Source organism: Dipodomys spectabilis, unplaced genomic scaffold (genome assembly GCF_019054845.1).
Source record: "Dipodomys spectabilis isolate Male_0828 unplaced genomic scaffold, ASM1905484v1 ptg000646l, whole genome shotgun sequence".
Lineage (NCBI taxonomy): Eukaryota > Metazoa > Chordata > Mammalia > Rodentia > Heteromyidae > Dipodomys > Dipodomys spectabilis.
The window spans coordinates 569,791-582,614 of NW_024871323.1; the positions used below are offsets into that span (position 1 = coordinate 569,791).

General features: G+C 48.1%; 1 protein-coding gene across 4 annotated transcripts in view; it reads left to right on the plus strand.

The window, feature by feature from the left end:
* The window catches only part of Dnajb6 (DnaJ heat shock protein family (Hsp40) member B6), a 58,426-nt gene that overhangs the window by 4,051 nt on the left and 41,551 nt on the right, over window positions 1-12,824 (plus strand). The gene's annotated exons all lie outside the window — the stretch shown is intronic.

Here is a 12,824-nt window from a genome sequence, read left to right on the forward strand (position 1 = left end):
GTTTTGTGGGGTTGAGGGAGATGAGTGATGGGAATGAAGAATACTGAGAGCCTTCAAAGAAATTTGATGGGTTTGAGCATTGTCTTCAAAGCTTATTTTAGAACTTATTTTGTTCTGCACTGACCTGTTAGATACAGTAGTTGTCGAATAATTCTGATTGTGATTTTTGCAAACTCTTACTTTTTAAGAAGCCTCCTCTTCTCCCCCACTCTTCCTGAGAACAGGCCAGGTTGGTTTCCTTCTGTTCTTCCCTCAGCTTTGTGGGTGCTGGGGTTGTATTCTAGGTGGATGGAGACATTGGTTCATCCCCTTATATTAACTGGTAAAGCTGTTTTCCCTGTTTCTCTATCTTTAACAGTTTCAAGCAAATATCCCATTGTTCTCATAACCACTGTTCATGGCTTTCAATCTAGCAAATTAAAAACCCAGGTTTTTGGGGGGATGGGTGGGGCTTGAAATCAGGGAGGGGCACTGTCCCTGAGCTCTTTCACTCAAGGCTAGCACTCTACCATTTTGAGCCATAGCTCCACTTAAAAACTCATCTTCAGGCTGGGAAGGTGGCTCAGTGGTAGAGTGCTTGTCTTGCATGCATGAGGCCCTGGGTTCGATTCCCCAGCACCACATAAGCAGAAAAAGCCAGAAGTGGCGCTGTGGCTCAAGTGGTAGAGCAGAGCCTTGAGCTGAAGAGCTGAACAGTGCCCAGGCCCAGAGTTCAGGCCTCACCGACTGACAAAAAGATAAACAATCCAGTTTCGTGGGTGTGTGGTTTACTCTTGTAATCCTAGCTACTCACTGAGACCTGAGGATTGGGGTTTAAAACCAATCTTGGCAGGAAAGTCCGGGAGAATCTTATCTCCACTTAACCACCAAAAAAGGAGAAAGGGGGTTCAGGTAGAGGGGCTAGCCTTGAGCACAAAAGCTAAGGGACAGCACAAGGCCTAGAGTTCAGACCCCAGAACAAGACCATAAAACAGTTTTGTGATGGGTTGGTCCATTTGCATGCTTTGCAGTTTTAGTTACCTTTTTTTTTTTTTTCAGTCATGGGCCTGAACTCTGGGTCTGGGCACTATCCTTCAGCTCAAGGCTAGCGCTCCACCACTTCAGCCACAGCGCCACTTCTGGCTCTTTCTGCTTATGTGGTGCTGAGGAATTGAACCCAGGGCCTCATGCATGCAAGGCAAGCACTCTACCACTGAGCTACCTTCCCAGCCCCATGCTTTGCCATTTTAATAAAGAGGAAACCTCAACTGTTGCCAGTCACTGTCCACCTGAATGTCAGTGCATGAGTATGCACCAGCCCTGTTTGTTGAGAGGTCACTCATATTGGTTAATGTTTTTCTAAAGATGCACATTTTTTTAATACTGTCCTGGGGCTTGAACTTGGGGCTGGTTCTGTCCCTGAGCTTTTTTTCTTTTTCCTTAATTAAGGCTAGAGTTCTATCACTTGGCCACACTTTTGTTGTGTTTTGCTGAGTAATTGTAGATAAGGAAGCCTCTTGATTAGATTAGCTAGGTGAGTGGGCCTGGACTGTAGCATTCTTAGATGCCAGTTGAGTGATTACAATCTGGCTTGCTACTTGCTGTCATGTGATCAAACATTTTTTTTTCTTCCACTTTGCTTAGAAGTGATAATTCTGTGTTAATTCATCTAGGACACCATCTAGTGGTGGAATGCTGCTACCTTTGGGCTCATAAAGAAGTGAAATCTGAGTGGCAAGATTGAATGCTGTAGTTTCCTTTTGTGAATAGAAGAGAACCTTAGAAAAGAAAATGAGGGTAATGAATGAGCTGGGCTTCTTAGAGGCATGCTAGTATTTGAAGGGAGGCTAACGCAGGAGGACAGACAAAAACCCATGTCATTGAGAAGCAAAGTAGCGGTCATGAGAACAGCACAGCAGGAACAGTCCTGTGGGGATGGAGTGGTGGGGAGGCCTGGAGGCGCACTTACAGTGCTTGGATAAGCTAGCTAGTAAAATTGGACATTTGGGCTGGGAAGGTGGCTCAGTGGTAGAGTGCATGCATGAGGCCCTGGGTTCGATTCCTCAGCACCACATGAGCAGAAAAAGCCAGAAGTGGCACTATAGCTCAAGTGGTAGAGCGCTCGCCTGAGCTGAAGAGCTGAGGGACAGTGCCAAGGCCACGACCAAAAAAAAAAAAAAAGAATTGGATATTTTTATCAGTTATTAATACACATAAGGTATCCCTGACTGTGGGGTGGACATGCAGAATCACACATTCCCTTTGTGTTAACCTACCTGAAAAGTACTTTGACTCCAAAAACTTTTTTTTGTCGGTTGTGGGGACTTGAACTCTGGTCCTGGGCACTGTCCCTCAGCTCTTGAGCCCAAGGTGAGTGCCCTACCACTTGAGCCACCTTTGGAGTTAAGGAGAATACACTAACGTGGTAGAGAAATAGATATTTGGGTATTTGAATTACCAGCCTTCTCCCTGACGTAGCACCTGTGTATGCAACGTGTTCAATGCCCATGTTAAATACCTTAGTTCCAAAACAATGAAAGTGGATGAGCAGGCCCTACTTGTGAGGGTTGGAAATGGGAGACTGTAAATAATTTATACACTGAGGTCTTTAGTAGTCAGTTGAATTGCAAGAACAGATCTTTCTAGTAGTTTTTCCTTCACCTAAAAGGTTATTTCTAGGATTGGCAGGACTAAATAGAACTTCAATAAAGTGAAAGTGGCTTGGGAGCTTTTTTCTGTCTTTCATGGTGGTTTGGATCATGGTACAGGCGTCTAGTTACGAGGCCTTGAGCACAGGACTTTCCTTGGTAGGTCTAGGGTCAAATAGGATGAAACTCATTCCCTTTATAGTACCTCACATATATTTGGCATAAAATAACATTTTCTCTGGGTGCAAGTGACTCAAGCCTGTAATTCTAACTACTCACGAGGCAGAGATCTGAAGATTGTGCACGGTCCAAAGCCAGCTTGAGCAGGAAAGTCCAAGAGACTATCATCTCCAGTTACCCACCAGAAAAAGCCAGAAGTGGTGCTGTGGCTCAAGTGGTAGAGCTCTAGCCTTGAGCAAAAATAGCTCAGGGAGGGGCTGGGAAGGTGGCTCAGTGGTAGAGCGCTTGCCTTGCATGCATGAGGCCCTGGGTTCGATTCCTCAGCACCACATAAGCAAAAAGAAAAAAAGCCGGAAGTGGCGCTGTGGCTCAAGTGGTAGAGCGCTAGCCTTGAGCTGAAGAGCTGAGGGACGGTGCCCAGGCCCAGACTTCAGGCCCCATGACTGGACCAAAAAAAAAAAAAAGCTCAGGGACAGCGCCCAGTCCTTGATAAAAGCCCATGAGTGACTTAAAAATTAGTATTTTGCTAATTTGGCCTGACTAATTTCTATTTTTATTTCTGATTTTACACTAGTTTTCTTACACTTTCAGCACATTGTTGGCTGCCTGTTTTCTCCTTGTCTGGGAGCAGTTGAGGGTTTTCACTGCTGTTTCAGTGGCACCATCAACCTAACCCCTATTTAGTGTCTTCTGCTAGGTGGGCATTCTGGTTGAAAGAATGGAATGGAAACATTAAGAGATGTTCCAGCATTGGGGTGGTGGTTGGCTTGTTCCGCTTGCTTGCTCACGGCTAGAGCCAACTTACAGCTGGGATTTTGCTAAGTAACTGGAGATGGACTTTCAGGGACTTTCTGCTCAGGTTGCTTCAAACTGTGAGGATCAAGGTCTCAGCTTTCTGTGTAGTTAGGATTACCTGTGCGAGTTAGAGGCACCCGGCTCAAAAACAAATTAAGAGTGGGAAAGTGGGCAAAGGATGTAGGCAAAAGTTCATAGGAAGCAGGTGGGGCGGGTGGAGTGTCACTCGGGGAGGGGAGGGAGGGCTTGGCGTCCGAGGACTGGAAAGCCTGCAATTGATGATAATACGGGTTGGCGTTGGTCTATAACAGGTGTGTGGTTGAACCAAGCCTCCGGGATGGTGGTCTGTACTCTTAACCTACTATCTTTTTGTCATTAAAAATATTTCTACTGATAGACACAAAGCACATTAACTACTTTGCATTCTGTGATTGAAAAATTCCTGTAGTGTACATAAAGGTGTTGCCCTGAGGCCCAGACAGCAGCTCAGGGTGGCTGAGGGAACTTGGGTTTGATGAAGACTCCTTGGTCCCTGCTACCCAGCCTCAGCCGTCCCAGCTAGGACGTGAAGGGCGGAGGAGTCATCCTGTCTGCTTTGTTGTTGTTGGTCGAGGGGCCTGAACTCTGGGCCTGGGCACTGTCCCTGAGCCTCTGTGCTCAAGGTTAGTGCTCTACCACTTGAGCCAGCACCACTTCTGTTTTTTTTTTTGGGGGGGGGGGTTCTGGTCGTGGGGCCTGAACTCTGGGCCTGGGCACTGTCCCTCAGCTCTTCAGCTCAAGACTAGCGCTCTACCACTTGAGCCACAGCGCCACTTCTGGTTTTTTTGGCTTATGTGGTGCTGAGGAATGGATGGAACCCAGGGCCTTATGCATAGGAGGCGAGCGCCCTACCACTGAGCCCCCTTCCCAGCCCCGTGTCTGCTTCTTCTGTAGGGTTGTTGGGTTTGGATGAAAGGGCTGGAGAATTGTCAGGCTATTGCTTGACACAGTCAGGACTCAGATACGAGCTATGACTTTTTTAATGTGTTAGATGTTTGTAGCAAGAGAATGATGTCGAGTTGTTCATTGACCTGTAACCTTCGTACTTTAGAAAGGAGACTTGGCTCTGTGTTGTCGGTGTCCACAGAGTTGCTGAATGCAGGAATGCAGGGAAAGCAGATTATATCGGGCAGGGATTTGTTTGTTGGTTTGTTTTGTGCCAGTCCTGGGGCTTGGACTCCGCCTGGATTTATTTGTTTGTTGGTTTGTTTTGTGCCAGTCCTGGGGTTTGGACTGGCCTGGGCTCTGTCCCTTGCCTCTGTCCACTCAAGGTTGACACCCTACCACTTGAACTACACCTCTACTTGGAGTTGTTTGTGGGTGGTTTGTTGGAAATGAGTGTTTCCTGCCCAGGCTGGGTTTGAATTGCAGCCCTCAGATCTCAGCCTCCTGAGTAGCTGGGTGTGAGCCCAGCCAGTGCTCAGCTGTGTTTCATCTAGTTTTGGTACCATTTTTGGGGGGCTTGTTCTGTCTCACCTATCTAGCTCAAGGAAGACCTTACTTGGAGGCCTTGTTGTCTCCAAGGGGACTTGTGACAGTCGGAGGGCTCTTTTCTTTTTGTTCTGTCCTGGGGCCTGGGCACTGTACATGAGATGTGTGCTCAAGGATAGCACACAGCTCTCTATTTGATGGCATTTTGGTGGCAAATTGGAGGTAAGAGTATCAGGTAGCGAGGTGCTGGTGGCTCCTGCCTGCATGGCACTGTGGTTCCGGTGGTAGAATGCTCGCCTTGAGCTGGGTGACGGAGCCCAGGCCCGAGTTCAGGCCCCACCACCAGCCAAAAAAGTATCACAGACTTTACTGCCTGGGCCGGATTCAAACTGTGATCCTTAGATCTCAGCCTCCTTAGTGGCTAGGATTACAGGCGTGAGCCACAGTGCGAAGCTGAGGACTTCCTAATGATCACAAATGGGTAGGTGCTTGGGCTTCTGGTGGGTGGCAGGGAAATGGTGGCTGGATGGAAGGCGGGCTTCTAGTTTGTGTAGGTGTCCACCCCTCCCACCCCCTACTTCATTGAGGAACTTGATACTCCAGGCTTGGGCCCTGAGCTTTTTTTTGCTCGACTATTACTCTACCACTTTGAGCCACAGCTTCACTTCCAGCTTTTAGGTGGTTAATAAGAGATGAATCTCACAGCACTTCTGCTTGGGCTGCCTTTGAACCATGGTCCTCAGATCTTGGCCTCTTGAGTAGCTAGGATTGCAGGCATGAGCCACACCAGTGCCCAGTTCTGTAGTAATGTTCTGTTGGATGAGGTATTTTCTACATGCCTTTTGGTGGTTTGCTAAATGTTCAACTTCTTCCCTTTTTTTAAAATCTTTAACATGTATCATTTTATTGTTACTAAGTTGTACAGAGGGGGGCTGGGAAGGTGGCTCAGTGGTAGAGTGCTCGCCTTGCATGCATGAGGCCCTGGGTTTGATTCCTCAGCACCACATAAGCAAAAAGAAAAAAGCGGGAAGTGGCGCTGTGGCTCAAGTGGTAGAGCGCTAGCCTTGAGCTGAAGAGCTGAGGGACAGCGCCCAGGCCCAGAGGTCAGGCCCCACGTCTGGCAAAAAAAAAAAAAAGTTGTGCAGACGGGTTACAATTCCATGACTCACAAGTTTTTCTTGGACAGTGTCACCCCTTCTCCTAGTTGCCCTCATGTTCTTGCTCATAAGTTTCATAGTTCACTTTTTACATAGTATGTATTGAATACCGTGGCCGAATTTGTTCACCTTTCTTCCCTCATTTTTGTGTCCCCCACCCCCTCCCCCAAGAATAAGAAATCAACAAAAAATCCCCACCAGCACAACAAAAGAACACTTGCATTTCCCAGAACTCATTTGATACGTAGCATTTTAGCCTTTCAGGGGAGGTAGCCTTTAGTGCCCTCCTTCAGTTGATCGTGTGTAAATGCATAGAGCCCTGTAGCAATAGGAGGGGTTTCATTTGTGACACTACATACAACTATACACGGGCACTCTGAACAGTTTCACCCCGCTCCATTCCCCTTCCTTCCTCGACATGGCAGGCTCTGTTCCTGAGCTGTGTTCAGGCCTCCCGGTTATCTGACTGTAAAATAGGAATGGCAGGTCCCAAGAGGAATTGTACTAAGCTTTGTATTTTTGTGTTTTAAGTTTCAAATGATTGTGCAAGGGACTTACAGTTTAGCATGTTCATTTATGGATACAGTGCTGTTTTATGCTTGTAGTGGAGCTTGAACTCAGAGCCTATATACTTTTCTGATTTTTTTTTTTTTTTTTGGTGCTCATGCCTGGCACACCTCTAGTCCTTGAAATGTTTTCTGATAAAGTAACCAGTTGAAACTTTTTTTTGGTGTGCAGCTGTGCCAGTCCTGGGGCTTGATCTTGAGGCCGGGTGCTGCTCCTGGTCTTTTCCGCTCAAGGCCATAGCATCCTGTCACCTGACCCACGGCTCTGCTTTCAGGGTTGCAGCGGTGAATTGTAGATGAGTCTCATGACTTTACTCCTGGGGCCAGCCTGGAACTGTGATCCTCAGATCTGCCTCCTGAGTAGCTAGGGTTACAGGCTCCCAGCTAGCCAGTCAAACTTCAAGTGTAGAATCCCTCCTGGGGCTGGGAGTGTGGCTTAATGGTAGAGTGCTTGCCCAGGTCCTGAGTTTAAGCCCCATGACTGCCCCCCACCCAAGAAAACAACACAAAAAAATCCTTCGTGTCCACCACAGTGGAACTTGACTGCCTTGCCTTTCCCTTTCCCCTTTCCCCTCCTTTCCTTTCCTTTCCTTTCCTTTCCCTCCCTTCCCCCTCTCTCTTTCTCTTTTCTTTTCTTTTCCTTTTCTTTCTTTCGATGAGGCTTGAACTCAGGGCCTAAGCACTGTCTCTCAAGGCTAGCACTCTACCACTTTGAGCCTCAGCTCTTCTTTGATTTTTGTAGATAAGCATCTCACTGACTTCCCTATCCAGGCTGGCTTTAAACTTTGATCCTTAGATCTCAGCCTCCTGAGTAGCTAGGATCAAAAAGCATCCAGTGGGCTTGACTTTTTTTCTTACCATTTTAAGAGGAGAAAGTGGCCTGTAAATAGTGTTTCTAAAATTGTTACTCTGATAACAAAGCTATTTAAGCCTCTATTTGAGTTAGTTGTAGAGGCCTAGTAACGTATACTTGCTGGCATCTGGTCTGTGGGTCTGCTGGTCTGCCTGCCACCCTGCTAGTCTGCCTGTCCTCCCTCCTACCTTCCTACCTACCCACCTACCCACCTACCTATTGTATGTTCCTGGGTCTTGAGTCGTGGATTTGGGTGCTGTCTCAGCTTTAGTGCTCAAGATTAGCACTCTGCCACTTGAGCCACAGCTCCACTTCCAGCTTTTACCTGCCAGGTTGACTTAAAACCTTGATCCTCAGATCTCTGCCTCCTGAGTAGCTAGGATTTATGGGTATGAGCTACCAGTGCCCTGCCTTTTTATTTTTTATGCCAGTACTTGGATTTGAACTCAGGGCCTGGGCTATATCTCTTCTTTGCTCAAAGCTGATGCTGTGCCACTTGAGCTACAGCTCCTCTTCCAACTGTTTTTCTTTTTCTTCCTTTTTTTTTTTTTTTTTTTTTTGCCAGTCGTGGGGTCTGAACTCTAGGCCTGGGCACTGCCCCTCAGCTCTTCAGCTCAAGGCTAGCACCCTACCACTTGAGCCACTGTGTCACTTCCAGCTTTTTTCTGCTTATGTGGTGCTGAGGAATCGAACCCAGGGCCTCATGCATGCAAGGCAAGCGCTCTACCACTGAGCCACCTTCCTAGCCCTCTTTTCTTTTTTCTTTTTTTGTCCTGGGTCTTGAACTCTGGGCCTGGGCGCTGTCCCCCAGCTCTTCATCTCAAGGCTATTGCTCTAACTGGAGCCACAGCACCACTTCCAGTTTTCTGGTGGTTTATTGGAGATAAGAGTCACCAAACTGGCACTGGTGGCTCACACCTGTCATCCTAGCTACTCAGGAGGCTGAAATCTGAGGATCGCAGTTCAAAGCTAGCCTGGGCAGCTTCTGGCTAGGATTGAGGTTTGAAGCCAGCTGGGGCAGACAAATCCAAGAGAATGTATCTACATTTAAAGTCCCCCCCCCCCCCAAAAAAAAAATCCACAAAATTGTATGTGGATCTATAACTCAAGTGGTAGAGCACTAGCCTTGAGCAAAAAAGCTCAAGGACAGTGCCCAGGCCTTGAATTGAAGCCCCCTGACTGGTACATGTGTGCTTCCCCCTCCAGGCCCCCCTTGAACTTTCCTGTCCTAGGCTGGCTTCATAGGGGTAATCTCAGATCTCAGCCTCTTTTCTGAATAGTTAGGATTGCAGGTTCCTACCTGCAATCTCCAGCTTACATTCCAGGTCGTTAGGTCCTGTTTGAAGATTCGCAATCTTTTTGTACTGGTTCTTTGGTATGAATGGGAAAGGCTTACTAGTAGGGATCAAGTCCCAGCATTAAGCACAACAGATTTCCCAAGCAAGATTTGACTTAAGTCATTACCAAACTGAAAGCTTATAAAAGACCTCTTCAGTTAAGCTGCCAGTAATTGAACACAGGCTCTATCTCGCTGTCAACCTGTATTTTATGGTAGGTTACTAGAAAGAAGTAAGTCTCTCTTTGTTTAGGAGGATGAGGTGAGCTCTGCAGGTGTGGTGACCCATCTGACTGAAGGGAGTGGTGTCTCTGCAGATCAGCTTATGTGTAGTCAGCCCTGAGCTCATCCACCCTCTGCACCTTCTCCTCGCCCTTCCTCAGAGTGTGAGGTCATCTGCTGTGGATAGACTTTTTGTTGCTTTGTAATTAGCAGGTAGTTACTGGGTGATTTTCCTCCCTTCTCCCCATTCCTTTCTGTCCTTCGCTTCTCTTTCCTGTATTGGAGATTGGACTCGGGACTAAATTGGAAAGTTGCTTTTCCAAAAGAAAAGGCGTTTACTTCACTTCTTGAGTAAGCCAAGTTAATTGTCTTTCCAGAGATCCACTGCTAAGAGTTCTTCATCTGATGGGCTTGGTGAGGACGCCCTTCACCACTGTCTGCTGTAGACTTCATGCTCTCAGCATGCATCACGGGCTCTTGTAGGACCGGCTCACCTTTGAGCTGGGTCAGGTGGTTGGGCAGAACAGGAGAAGTTCCTCAGCAAAAGGCGTATGCTACGAGCCCCGTCTGTCATGGTGGTTCGCACGTTTGTGTGTTGACTTCTGTAGTGTGTCACGGATCACATACATTGAGGAGACGGAGACACCTGTAGTTGGGGAAAGAGCCATGGTAGAGTTGAAGCTAAAAGAATGGGTATGCTTAAGGTATTGTAGGCAGGACTGTGTGTGTGTGTGTGTGTGTGTGTGTGTGTGTGTGTGTGTGTGTGTGTGTGTGTGTGTGTGTGTGTGTGTGTGTGTGTGTGTGTGTGTGTGTGTGTAGTGATGTTGGTGAGGGTGAGCGCACTACCTGTAGTCAAGCAGCTTGGAAGCCTTCCTAGGGGAAGGCCAGCAGGTCTCCGCACCGGAGCATTAAGAGTTAAGTTTTGGGATGCTTGCTAGCTACCCCCGTGGCTATTTGCATAGTCCTGTCCTCTGTTTATGTCTGAGCCCAAAGGATGGACTTTCCATGTGGGACTGGGGTTCACCTATGGGAGGTGTGAGAAGGAAGACTTTCTTTTAGCCTTTTTCTTTTTTGGTATTGGGGATCATACCCAGGACCTTGGACTTGATAAGCAAGTACTTTGCCACTGAGCTACTCAAGTGGAGGAGGGAAAGGTAGTTGATGTTTCCTTATGTTAAAATGGTGAGGTTAGGCTGGCGTGGGGAGGGGGAGGGGGAGGGGCCATGGAGGCCGAGTCAGGTGGGAGAAGTGTTAACAGTGGACTTGTCTAGGGGCAAAGGGTTTGACGCTCTAGTTTGTCCATTCGCCATTGTTTTCTTTGTGAGATAAACTTCCTTTAGTAAGACAATGCCGGCTTTCACATGGTGCCCAAGTGCCAGGCCCTGTCACGTGGTGTTGTGTGTCCGTCCACTGCCCTGGGCAGTCTCCTGGCGGACCTTCTGCAGGGTCATGGCGGCTGAGTCACCTGCTCCCACTGCCTGCCAGGCCCCTTCCTCCTGGCTCACCGTCCCTCTGTGTCATCTTGCTGCCATGCTACCACCGACGCTCATAGACACACCTTAGAATGCAAGTGCAAAACATCTGCTTTGAATTGGAAGCACAGGAGTCTCCGTGGTGGTGTCATTGGGCAGATGCTGACTGGTCTCCTGTGGGTGGCTCAGAGGTGGTGACTGGGGTGGAGTATGGTCCTGAGGCCTCCGCCTTTGTTCTGTGAGAGCCTGTGCCGTCTCAGTTGGGCAGTGCAGTGGGCTGGTCTCGGAGCCCTTGCCACTAGTGCCCTGGGTGGTTCTCAGCCTGTTGAAGTAGATCTGAAGGGCTGCTGTCCTGTGTCTCCAGGAGATAGGGTCCTTTCCTGCTGTTGTTTGGATGCTTTTGATGGGTCAGCCACTGATGTAGTCGGGGTTTTGGTTCCTGGAAGATAGGGGCTGTGTTCTTGAGTAGTGCGGGAATGGACCGCTGCCTCTGTGCAGCCTGTCTGGCATTGGTTCCTATTCTAACTGGTCTGACTGGTGTGCTTTGAATCCTGAGGTACTGCGTCATTTTAACTGCCAGGGAGGGAGCCTTGGTTAGTTGCACGCTCATTTGCTTATGTGTAACTTGCTTAGTTAATTTTTTAAATTATCATTAAGTAGTTGTACAAATGGGTTACAATTCCATAATTAATTTTTTTCCTTAGTATTTTATGTGAACGTTTCAAAGTTCTTGGAGGTGCTGGAAGGGGGAGGTTCAGTGGAGGCCTGTAGCAAGCATTTAGGCCAAGTTCCAAACCCGCTACCACCAGAATACGAAGTTTTGTGGCTGGAGATAGAGCTGGGTTCCATCCCCTCAGTGCTATGCAGGTTCTTCCGGTGTGACATGTACGCCGTGTAAAGTGGAGTGCAGTTAATGGGCATTATACATTCTCATGGTTGTACGTCTGCTGCCACTTGATCCATCTTGAGAACATTTTAATCTTTCTAAGTAAAACCTTTTTTTGTTGTTGTTGTTGTTGTTGGCCAAGGGGCTTGAACTCTGGCCTGGGCGCTGTCCCTGAGCATATCAGCTCAAGGCTAGCGCTCTACCACTTTTTTTTTTTTTTTTTTTGGGGTCCAGTTGTGGGGCCTGAACTCTGGGCCTGGGCGCTGTCCCTCAGCTCTTCAGCTCAAGGCTAGCGCTCTACCACTTGAGCCACAGCGCCACTTCCGGCTTTTTTCTTTTTGTTTATGTGGTGCTGAGGAATCGAACCCAGGGCCTCAGGCATGCAAGGCAAGCGCTCTACCACTGAGCCACCTTCCCAGCCCTGCTCTAACACTTGAGCCACAGCCCTACTTACAGTTTTCTGGTGGTTTATTGGAGATAAGAGTCTCATGGAGTTTCCTGCCTAGGCTAGCTTTGAACTGTGATCCTCAGATCTCAGCCTCCTGAGTAGTTAGGATTATAGGTGTAGCCTCCAGCACCTGGCTTCCTAATACTTTGGGTAGAGAGAAACCTTTCCTTGGGTTTCAGTTAACTAGCTTTAGGCCCAGTGCCCCTCTCTAATCTTTAGACCCTTCCTCAACTGGCACCCACCTCACAGAAAAAATCTCCCATTCCAAACTTCTGCAGCTGTACCCCAGGAAGCCTCCCCAGAGCCACTGTCCCACATTGCGGGGAGGTAGAGTAGGGGCTGACTGTGGGGTGTTGCAGTCCTAGTCCAGTCGGTTATTTTGGGGAAGAAGGCGATGTGAATAGGGGACTTTGCTTGGCTTTGCTTCACCTCCCCTGCCATTTTTTCCCAGGTCTTTTAACGTCCACTCTTTCCACCTTACTCTTTTAGTGCCTCTCACCCTCTTGTGAGTTGGTTTATCTGAAAAGGAAATGGAGACACTGGTCTCAGGAGTTGAGATCCTGTTGGCCCAGACTTCCTGCTCATGGACTCTTATCCCTTGTGTCCCATAGACTCCCCAGCTACTACCTGAGCCCTCAGATGGAGGTTTAGACAGAGGTTGCCATTTTCCTCAGGACAGGTCTTCAGTAAACTTGTTCTATCTTTGTGTGTGTGTGTGTGTGTGTGTGTGTGTGTGTGTGTGTGTGTGTGTGTGTGTGTGTGTGTGTTGGTCTTGAGGCTCCCTGAGCTTATTGTGTGTGTGTGTGTGTGTG